This window comes from Cucurbita pepo, chromosome 10 (genome assembly GCF_057944985.1).
Source record: "Cucurbita pepo subsp. pepo isolate OVF chromosome 10, ASM5794498v1, whole genome shotgun sequence".
NCBI lineage: Eukaryota > Viridiplantae > Streptophyta > Magnoliopsida > Cucurbitales > Cucurbitaceae > Cucurbita > Cucurbita pepo.
Window position 1 is genome coordinate 14,713,074 of NC_141807.1, and position 11,609 is coordinate 14,724,682.

Genomic DNA, 11,609 nt, shown 5'->3' on the forward strand with positions numbered 1-11,609 from the left:
TTTCACTAAAAAATTTATAATAAAAACATGACATATGGTCTTACATATCTTCTCTAAGGCCTTTAAATAAAATGATGACAATTGAAGATAACATAAAATAAAAATGCTCTACAACTATATGCTATAAATTAAGTATGAATTAAGAATATAGGAAAGAAAAACTCAAGGTACTGTGAGTTAAGGCCCTGAACCGATCCAATTGCTCGAGATTTAGGTAACATTAAAATATCTCACTAAATGAACTCCGCTGCCTATGATATTTTAATGTTGAGCATATTATGGCATGTGGAGGTTATGTATGAAATTTGGTGATCATTGAATAAGGATAAGCAGGTAAACCAAGGAATGATGTAGAATGACCATGAAGATGACCTCCAAATGCTAAGAAACTTTGTAGTAGATCTTAGTGTATGATATTTAAGAATGTCGTGAAGTTTGAAAGCCATTAGAATTCGTTAAGTAGCAAAACCAAAAATTAAGAGAAAAATGACCAAAATACCCCTAGGGCTACTTAGGATAACTCAAGGTCTATACATGCCTCAAATGATTTGTTACTTCTTATAAGACCTATTCCTAGGGACAAGAAGGTATGTTCAAGGTTCAAGTTGATTAGAGCAAGTTTGGAACATGTAACCACTCGAAAATAATAATAATAATAATAAGTAAATAATAATTATAAAAAAATAAAAAAAATAAAAAAAATAAAAAAAATAAAAAGTAAATTATGGACTCTCTCTCTCCACCTTCCCCAAATATCTCCCCAACCCCTTCTCTCTCTCCACCTTCCCCAAATATCTCCCCAACCCCTCCAACTGTAAAATGATTGCAAAAAAAAACAAGAAAGGAAACAGAAACAAAAATGGCAGATTTTGGGAAGGGAAAAATGGGAGAAAGAAACATAGGAAAGATCACATATTTTGGGAGAGAAGAATTGGAGATGACCTTCACTTCCGGCAGATCTAATAGGAATTGAAAGAGATAGAAAAGTCATCGGTAAGTTAGATCTCATTTTCTTTTATTTTTGCACGAGATAGAAAAGTTATCTTAGATCTCTCTTTCAATTATTTAGATTTTTGGATATGGGATCGAAAATCAAGATTGGGTGTGTCAATTGCATCTAAATTGAATCATCATTTTGAGGAAAGAGAAGAAAATCATAATGGATGGATTCATAGCCATTTTTACTCAAGAAAAAATTAAAATAGATTGGAAATGGTTAATGACAGTAGTTTTAGGAAAGAAAATTCAAATTCAAAATCATTTATCTAAATAATTAGAATCAGATTTCCACCTACATTACCGAGTTATTTAGATGTTAATTAGCAGTTAGAAATCATGTCAGATCTTTGAATGAGATCATAGATCTTCTTCTTTGTACCATTATTGAGAATTAGATCAACCCTTCATTTGAACAAGAATTAAACAAGAGGTTTGGAAGAGAATTAAACCGAGAGGTTTGAAATGAATTAAAGAGAGAGAGAGGTAAAGAAAAATATATATACATATATTTAATTAAGTACACAAAAGAAGAAAAGAAAGAGGTAAAGGAAAGGTAATTATATATATTTAACTAATTAAATACAAGAAAGAAAAGAGAGAGACAGTGGGGAGGAAAATGGAAGATTTGGTGAACAGAAACAATTTTACAGAGTAAATACATAGAGTAAAAAAAAAAGATACCAAGATATATATATATATTCAATACTCATAAAGTCTTTAATGCTCGCATGAAGTTTAGCACATGAACCCTTGCAGGAGTTAGAGAATTAAACATGAAATTGATGTTATGGATTCTTATAGGTTGGCTTGGATACAAAGGGAAAAATCGAACTTTCATTAAGGATAAATTGGTCACACCTGTATAAGCTAACCAGGTAAGTGGCCTTACTATAGGATAGGCTAAATAATTGTATGAGTTATGATGATGTGTGGATTATGATGCTTGATGATATGTGCGGTATATACATATTTTGTTGAGTGACGCTTGATATGTTTGACCCACGTTGTGGCATTATGATGAGCATGATGATTGCATGATTGTTACCTTAATATGATGATGTTTTCTATATTGAGCATGCTAGATGATGATGAGTGCCATATTGCATCATGTCGTTAGATCGACGTAGGACACAACCCTAAGAGCATGAAAATGATATTAATATAAATATCCACGAGTATGAGTTACCTAGAGTAACAAAGAGATGAGACTAGAGGGTTGTGTCAGAAGAGACATTACGATGGATCTAGAGGGACCTCATGCATTTTGTATCTTCATAAGCATAAGGCTACTTCCCCTAGAGATGATGAGTGCGGACGCGCACCTTATGATGAGCGCGAATGCGCACAGGTGCGAAAGCACACAGATGAGGGTGTTCATGAGGCGCATGACACTATGGGGTTCCGCTGACCTCCGGACGTCGCTACAGATTAGCTTGACCAGAGGGTCCAGGGGGTGTGCGAGCGCCCTGGGGACTCACACTCGCACGTGTGAGTCTGTGTGAGTCGTGTGTAGGGAAGTACTACACATCCAATTTGTCCGAGACTGGAGGCCACCCCTAAGATGATTAGAGATAGGTCCCTAAATCATGATTGCATGTGTTTGCATTTGCATGGCCTCCTATAGTGGGGCCACTTACTGAGTATTCTTTGAAATACTCAGGTCGTGTGCCACTTCATTTTTCAGGTAAAGGCAAGGTGCACTTGTACGGAGGACGGCGGCATCGCAAGTAGAGACTGTGGCACATGCATAGGGTAGACTCATATTTAAATTTCTAGTCTTAAGCTAGAATAGGTTGTTTTGCATTCCATTGTTTTAAATTATTTTGTATTTGTTTTGGTTTTCTCTAAATTTCAGTATTTCATATTTAAACACGTAAGACCATGGCTGTGTTTTTCAGAGAAGAAGTTGTTTTAAACGTTTTTTTTCTGAAATTTTCGTTATCAATTATGTTCATGTAAGAGTTATATTTCCTCATTATAGATGAGCATGAGACGTTAGTAGCGACTCTAAGTATGTGAAAATTTAGGGTCGTTACAATGATGGTTAGCATAAATACATCAAGGAGGTTTGCATGCCACCGTTTCAACAAGTATAGAGTTCTTAATCTCATATTTATTTATTTCTTTTAATTCTTAATAAAATCAAAACGGTTTCCAATGCTTTCGCTATATGGATGAAGAGTTCATTTCTTTCAAAGGGAGTTACCTTGTGTCACATACGTGTGCCACAGTAAGAGCGAGCATTGTAAGCTGAGCATCTTGGGTGACTTTCTTTGAAATTGGTCATTCAAAGATAGTGTCCAATTGGAGGGGTATGCAATTGCATCCTCACCCATGTGCAAAAAGTTTCAATATAATCCTATCCAGAAGGATGTCATAAATGACCTAGTATGGACACAGGAGGATTAAATGTTTTAAATTCTATCTCTCATTTTTAAGGCATTTAGAGTTAACTCCTAAGTCTAAACCAATGTCTCGGTGCACACAGATCCAAACATTTAATCACTCACGATCTTGATTTCTAACATAGAGGAAAACGTATAAAATAGCATCATCACAAATCTCATCATAGGGATATTTTGATAATTTCTTGCATCATGCATAACATACTCATCCATATTACCCAACTTGTACTCTAGTCATGCATATTCTCTTTTTAGCTGTGTAACGCATAAAACTTCATGCTACTCGAAAATCTCAATCTAGGAGCATAACCGTAATCTTACCATAACCTACGTAGATTACATACTCAAAAATGCCCTTTCAAAGTCTTTAACATGCCGTTTCTAACCATCTAAGGTTATTTACTTGGATGAAGCGTGCCTACTCAAGCTACTCCATGTGTTGAGCTCTAAAATTTCTGAAATTTCCCTCGCAAGTCATAGTACGATTAATATCAAAATCAAAATGAAAAACTAACAAGCGGAAGCCAAAAGAGAAACAAGAATGAACTAACATGTGTTGCACACACCTGCATGCATGAAAGATGTTGACACGCTCACGACAACCTTTGGAAAAAATTCAAGCCCCATATATATTTTTCGCCTGGGTTTGTGGCTTTAGGTAAGGTTTGTCTTCTCTCACCAAACAAAAGTTTTACGGATTCTAAGCTTGTTTAGTCACACACGTCGCCTGCACATGCATGTTTAGTTATTATAACACAACCAACTTGCCTCTACACTAGGCCAAGTTATTTGGCTCGATCTTTCCTCTATTTGAGGCAAAGGTCTCTCGATGCAACGTCACATCCCATCATCTCATCTTGGTTCCTGATTATCATAACCCATATGTGATATGAACCAAGAGACATCAATCATAACATATGCTTCATTGAAGATGTGAAGAAAATATTGTTGAAATTATCAAAAGATATTTCAATTCATGCCACATTGAAGAAGAATGAAGTTTCATGTCATAAATTTTGGGTGGATTACAATTTAGAGTTATTGTATTTCATTAATGTATTTTAAGACTATTTATTTACTTTAGGTTACATTTACATAATGGCTAATTTTGGTCATTAAGTATGAATGTTACAACTTTTGGTATGCCTTTAATAATTTCATTTTGAAGCTATATAAAGCCATGTGTGTTATATTTGTAAGCAGACTTGGAAAATATAGTAAAAGAAGCATTTGTGCTTTTCTTTAGCCAATGACTAAGTTTCTTTGCAATTCTATGTAGTTTAGATTGCTGTAGAATCATTCAAGCTCGACATGATCAATCTTGCTTGTGGAGTGATTCGAATCTCAAATAAGTGTTTGAGATATTTGATCAACAAGAGTCATTTAAGCTAGACATGATCGATCTTGCTTGTGGAGTGATTCGAATCTCAATCAAGTGTTCTTGCCTTGAGATATTCGATCAACAAGGTAATCCGAATCTTATTCCCCTTGTAGTTGATTCCTTTCCATATCATTTGGTATCAAAGCTTCAGGCTCAAGATCGGATATATGTTTCCTTTGCGTTTCTTCTCAATTTGATTTTTATTTATTTTTTATCTTTTTAGTTTTTAATCGACCCAGAGTTCAAAATTCAATCTTTGCTCTATTAAAAATTTTGAGAGGTGAGAATGAGAGCTTCATTTGTGTAAACGTTTGTAAAAAGAGTGGCCTAAAATTCCATGAGTGTATACTCGTGAGAGAGTGTTGTGAGGTCCTTCGTATTTCCATAACTTATTTTTTGCAGCAAAGTTTCACAAATAGATTCGAGGACGAATCCTCTTGAAGAAGTGGAGAATGATATGAACCAAGAGACATCAATCATAACATATGCTTCAATGAAGATGTGAAGAAAATATTGTTGAAATTATCAAAAGATATTTCAATTCATGCCACATTGAAGAAGAATGAAGTTTCATGTCATAAATTTTGGGTGGATTACAATTTAGAGTTATTGTTTCATTAATGTATTTTAAGACTATTTATTTACTTTAGGTTACATTTACATAATGGCTAATTTTGGTCATTAAGTATGAATGTTACAACTTTTGGTATGCCTTTAATAGTTTCATTTTGAGGCTATATAAAGCCATGTATGTTGTATTTGTAAGAAGACTTGAAAAATATAGTAAAAGGAGCATTTGTGCTTTTATTTAGCCAATAGCTAAGTTTCTTTGCAATTCTATGTAGTTTAGATGGCATGTAGAATCATTCAAGCTCGACATGATCAATCTTGCTTGTGGAGTGATTCGAATCTCAAACAAGTGTTTGAGATATTTGATCAACAAGAATCATTCAAGCTAGACATGATCGATCTTGCTCGTGGAGTGATTCGAATCTCAAACAATATTCTTGTCTTGAGATATTCGATCAACAAGGTAATCCGAATCTTACTCTCCTTGTAGTTTATTTCCTTATCTTATCATTTGGTATCAGAGCTTCAGGCTCAAGATCGGATATATGTTTCCTTTGCATTTTTTTTTCAATTTGATTTTTATTTACTTTTATCTTTTTAGATTTTAATCGACCCAGAGTTAAAAATTCAATCTTTGCTCTATTCAAAATTTTGAGAGGTGAGATTGAGAGCTTCATTTGTTTAAATAAGTGCAAACAGAGTGGCCTAAAAAAAAAAAAATCCTTGAGTGTATACACGTAAGAGATTGTTGTGAGGTCCTTTGTATTTCCATATCTTATTTTTTGCAGCAAAGTTTCACAAATAGATTCGAGGACGAATCCTCTTGAAGAAGTGGAGAATGATATGAACCAAGAGACATCAATCATACAATATACTTCAATGAAGATGTGAAGAAAATGTTGTCAAAATTATCAAAAGATGTTGCAATTCATGCCACATTGAAGAGGAATGAAGTTTGATGGTCATAAATTTTGGGTGGGTTACAATTTAGAGTTATTATATTTTAAGACTTTTAATTTACTTTAGGTTACAATTACATAATGGTTAAACTTGCCATTTGTGATAGTGTATATTTGTACTTATTCTTGTGAGTTTTACATCATTTTAATATATACATCCACAAGCGATCAAGTTTCTGGCGCCGTTGTCGGGTAAGCTAATTTGGATATTTTACTTGTAGATTTTTGTGAGCTGGAGCCAACAAGAAGCCATAGTAAGCTAAATTTTTTACTGATGTATTTACTACTGAAGAATTGAGTTTACTGTTGCAGAATTCTGTGTATAAACCCACCTACGGGTTTGAAATTTATTTTGGAATCCTGAAATAGAGAGAACATTTAGCCGAAGGTTGAAGAAGAAAAAGAAAATGACAGAACAGAATATACAGTAAATAGAATTTGGAGCCTAGTTGAATCGGGAGTTTGAAAATTCAGCGATGATGGCTAATCAAGAGAGAATTACTGCTAATGTCATTCATTTAGCAGATGACAGAAAAAGAGCAATCCGAGCATATGCACACCCAGCTGTGGAAGAGCTAAATCCGTGCATCATTAGACCCAAAATGCAAGCAACCATGTTTGAGCTAAAACCCATGATTTTTCAAATGTTGCAAACCATTGGGCAATTTCATGGACTACCGTCGGAAGATCCTCACCTACACCTAAAGTCATTTTTGGGAATTAGTGACTCATTTCGATTCCAAGGAGTGGAAAAAGACGTGATTAGACTGAGCTTATTCTCATATTCATTGAGGGATGGTGCTAAATCATGGTTGAATACCTTAGCACCGGGAACAATTTATTCTTGGAATAGTCTAGCAGAGAAATTTTTGATCAAGTATTTCCCACCCACTAGAAACGCTTGGTTCAGAAATGAGATTGTTGCTTTTCAACAGTTTGAAGATGAGACACTAAGTGAAGCTTGGGAGAGATTTAAGAAGATGCTTAGAAAGTGTCCTCACCATGGACTACCTCATTGTATATAAATGGAGACTTTCTATAATGGATTAAATATTGCTACTAAACAAGTAGTTGATTCTTCCGCCAATGGAGCTATTTTGTCAAAGACATTCAATGAAGCATATGAGATTTTAGAGAGAATAGCATCTAACAATTATCAATGGGCCGATGTGAGAAGCAATCCAGGAAAGAAGACTCGAGGAGTACTTGAAGTTGATGCTTTGGCTTCTATCAACGCTCAGCTAGCTTCGGTGACTAATATTTTACCAAATCTAGCGTTGGGGCAAGACTCCATAATCAGACGGCAGCCGAATCTTGTGTATATTGTGGAGAGGAACACACCTTTGATCAATGTCCAAGCAATCCGGCCTCAATTTTCTATGTCCGGAATCAAGCTAGTCAAGGCAACCCGAAAAATAATCCCTTCTCAAATACTTATAATCCGGGGTGGAGAAATCATCCAAACTTCTTATGGAAGGGACAAGGCTCATACAACCAACAAATGCCACCTAAAGCAAATTACCCTCTAGGTTTTGGATTACAAAATCAATTGGTTTATAGTTCTCAACAAGTCAACACCCAAGGGAAAGGAACTAGCCAAGCTCAATACACATCGGGAACATCTATTGAGAGCCTAATAAAGTAATATATAGCTAAAAATGATGTCATGATACAATGTCAACAAGCCTCATTGCGAAATTTGGAAGTTCAAGTAGGTCAATTAGCAACCGAGTTACGAAATAGGCCTCTTGGGAAGCTGCCATAAGACACTGAAACACCAAAAAGAGAAGGCAAAGAGCAATGTCAAGCAATAAAGTTGAGAAGTGGAAAAAAAATACCCAACAGGGGAGAAAAAATTGCAGAACAAGGTGACAGTCATTCCCAAGAAACTGCTGATACACAGTAGAGAAATGAGGAAGTTGCTGTACGGAAAGAACACAGCAAGGATTATGCAGAAATTGAGGAGCAGCTTAAAATGCAAACAACAGTCAGTAGTGGACAAGAGAGCAGAACATACACACCAGCACCTCTTTTCCACAAAGAATAAAAAGAAAGAAAGAGGAAGCCCATTTTGAGAAGTTTATGGATATTCTGAAGCAAATTCATATAAACATACCACTAGTGGAAGCTTTGAAGCAAATGCCAAATTATGTGAAATTCTTGAAGGACGTACTCACTAATAAAAGGAAGTTTGAAGAATTTAAGGTGGTGTCACTAAATGAAGAGTGCAGTGCAATATTGAAGAACAAGATCCCACTAAAGGAGAAAGACCCTGGGTCGTTCACTATTCCCGTATCAATTGGAGGAAAGGAGCTAGGAAGAGCATTATGTGACTTGGGAGAAAGCATCAACTTAATGCTACAAGAAGTTGGGGATTGGAGAGGCTAGACCGACTACAGTCACCTTACAACTAGACGATAGGTCCATCACTTATCCTGAAGGAAAGATTGAGGACATCTTAATTCAAGTTAACAAATTCATATTTCCTACAGATTTTATCATTTTAGATTATGAAGCCGATCATGATGTACCAATTATTTTGGGGAGGCCATTTTTAAAGACTGGAAGAACATTAGTAGATGTCTACAAAGGAACCATCACGTTAAGAATGGGTCACCAAAAAGTTGAATTTAATATCAATGACAACATGAAATATCCAGCAGTGACAGAAGAATGCTCAGCAGTATATGAATTGACAGAACAACCAGCGACCGAGGAATGGGATGATGGGGAAAGCGAGCAGGAAGAAGATAGCAACTGTAATGGCAGAATAGAACAATTAGCAGTTTTAGATGAATTCAGCCGAACTTTTGAGTCTCTAGAATGTGGGGGAAGAAAGAGTTCACTGATGAGATCATCTATTAAGGAAAAGCCGCAGCTGGACTTGAAACCACTACCTCCTAACCTTAAGTAGGCTTATTTAGGTGACAAAAAGACACTACCCATCATCATCTCAGCGACACTATCTTCGGCTCAAGAGGATATGCTCCTAGAAACATTGAAGAAGCACAAGAGGGCGATAGGTTGGACATTGGCGGATATAAAAGAAATTAGTCTTTCACTATGCATGCACAAGATACAATTGGAGGAAGGAAAAGTTAAATCCATTGAGCAACAAAGACGACTAAATCCCATGATGAAGGAGGTCGTTAGAAAGAAGATTCTCAAATGGCTCGATGCTGGAATAATTTATGCAATTGCAAATAGCAGCTGGGTCAGTCCTATTCAATGTGTTCCGAAGAAAGGAGGGATAACAGTAATGGCAAATGAGAACAATGAGTTAATCCCCACTAGAATAGTGAATGGATGGAGAATTTGCATGGATTATAGAAGGCTAAACAAAGCGACACGTAAGGATCATTTTTCCTTACCATTCATTGAGCAAATGCTTGATAGGCTTGCTGGAAAGTCACATTATTGCTTCTTGGATGGTTATTCGGGATACAATCAAATTACAATCAGTCTAGAAGATCAAGAGAAAACTACATTTACATGCCCATATGGAATTTTTTCCTTTAGACAAATGCCCTTTGGACTATGTAATGCTCCAGCAACATTTCAACATTGCATGATGGTCATTTTTACTGATATGGTACAAACATTTATGGAGATATTCATGGATGACTTTTCGGTTTATGGAGAATCTTTTGAGACTTATTTGTGCAATTTGGGGAAGGTTCTACAAAGATGTGAAGAGAAGAATCTTGTACTGAATTGGGAAAAATGTCATTTCATGGTCAATGAGGGAATAGTGCTAGGCCACAAGATCTTAAGAAGAGGAATAGAAGTTGATAGAGCCAAGATAGAAGCTATCGAAAGATTGAATCCACCTACGTCAATTAAAGGTATAAGAAGCTTTTTGGGCCATGTAGGGTTTTATAGGAGGTTTATTAAAAATTTCTCCAAGATTGCAAAACGTTGTGCAGTTTGTTGGAGTCAAATAGAAAATTTGTTTTTGACAAACAATGCATGACTGCCTTCCAAGCATTAAAGACAACGCTGACCACAACTCCTATAATGTCAACGTCCGATTGGAATTCACCATTTAAGTTGATGTGTGATGCTAGTGGCCATGTTGTGGGGGCAATGTTAGGACAGAAGAAGGGGAAGGTACTTCATCCTATCTATTATGCAAGCAAAATGTTGAATGAGGCTCAAGTGAATTATATAACCAATGAAAAAGAATTGTTGGTTGTAGTATTTGCTGTTGAAAAATTCAGAGCTTATTTATTTGGAGCGAAGGTGAAAGTGCACACTGACCACGCAGCAATCAAGCACCTATGATGAAACCGAATGCCAAGCCAAGATTAATTAGATGGATTCTACTGTTACGAGAGTTCGAGATAGAAATCATGGACACGAAAGGAGCTAATAACCATGTAGCGGATCACTTATCTAGAATGGAGAACATGGAAGAAAAGGTCAATAGCAAAGAAATTGATAATGCATTTTCGGATGAACAGTTGCTATGAATAAACAGCAGTAGCAGCAGCACAGTAGTAGCAGAATGACAGCAACTCCATGGTATGCAGACATAGCAAATTTTTTGGCTTATGCCATCATACCCGAAGAGAAAAGTTATCAACAAAGGAAGAGGTTTTTCCACGAATCCAAAAGTTACATTTGGGATGAACCTTTTCTTTTTAAACAATGTGGAGACGGCATAATGAGAAGATGCATTCCAGACAATGAAATACCAACAATTCTTGAACAATATCATGCATCTCCATATGGAGGTCATTTTGGAGGGCAAAGGACAGCACCAAGGTATTTCAATCGGGTTTCTATTAGCGAACAATTTTCAAAGATGCAAAAGAATTTGTCAAAGGTTATGATCAATGTCAAAGGACGGGAAATATCAGTAAAAAAAAAAAAAAAAAAAAAAAAGAGCTACCCCTGAATTCAATTTTAGAAGTGGAACTTTTGATGTATGGGGCATTGACTTTATGAGACCATTTCCGCCATCTTATGGGAACTTATATATTCTAGTGGCCGTCGACTATGTGTCAAAGTGGGTGGAAGAAATAGCTTGTCCATCCAACGATGGGAAGACTGTACTCAAGTTTTTAAAAAGAAACATATGCACTAGGTTTGGTGTACCAAGAGCATTAATCAGCGATGAGGGAACGCACTTTGTGAACCGATTGATGAATAGTCTTTTAGAGAGATACAATGTAAAACATAGAGTGGCGACACCTTATCATCCACAAACCAATGGACAAGCAGAGGTCTCCAATAGAGAAATTAAAAGTATTTTAGAAAAGGTGGTACAACCCAACAGGAAAGATTGGTCGG

The 11,609-nt window shown here is 36.0% G+C and overlaps 1 long non-coding RNA gene, 1 other non-coding gene and 1 pseudogene across 2 annotated transcripts; 2 read left to right on the plus strand and 1 right to left on the minus strand.

The window, feature by feature from the left end:
* The first annotated feature begins 599 nt into the window (after positions 1-599).
* Positions 600-2,915, plus strand: LOC147790804 (uncharacterized). The gene is made up of 3 exons (XR_015422572.1): positions 600-993; positions 1,801-1,874; positions 2,684-2,915. It is a non-coding gene; the product is annotated as an uncharacterized LOC147790804 (long non-coding RNA).
* Positions 2,916-7,217: 4,302 nt separating this feature from the next.
* LOC111807850 (small nucleolar RNA R71) lies at positions 7,218-7,323 on the minus strand. The gene has a single exon (XR_002816995.1). It is a non-coding gene; the product is annotated as a small nucleolar RNA R71 (small nucleolar RNA).
* Positions 7,324-8,351: 1,028 nt separating this feature from the next.
* On the plus strand, positions 8,352-9,228 carry LOC147790805 (uncharacterized; annotated as a pseudogene).
* Positions 9,229-11,609: the final 2,381 nt, after the last annotated feature.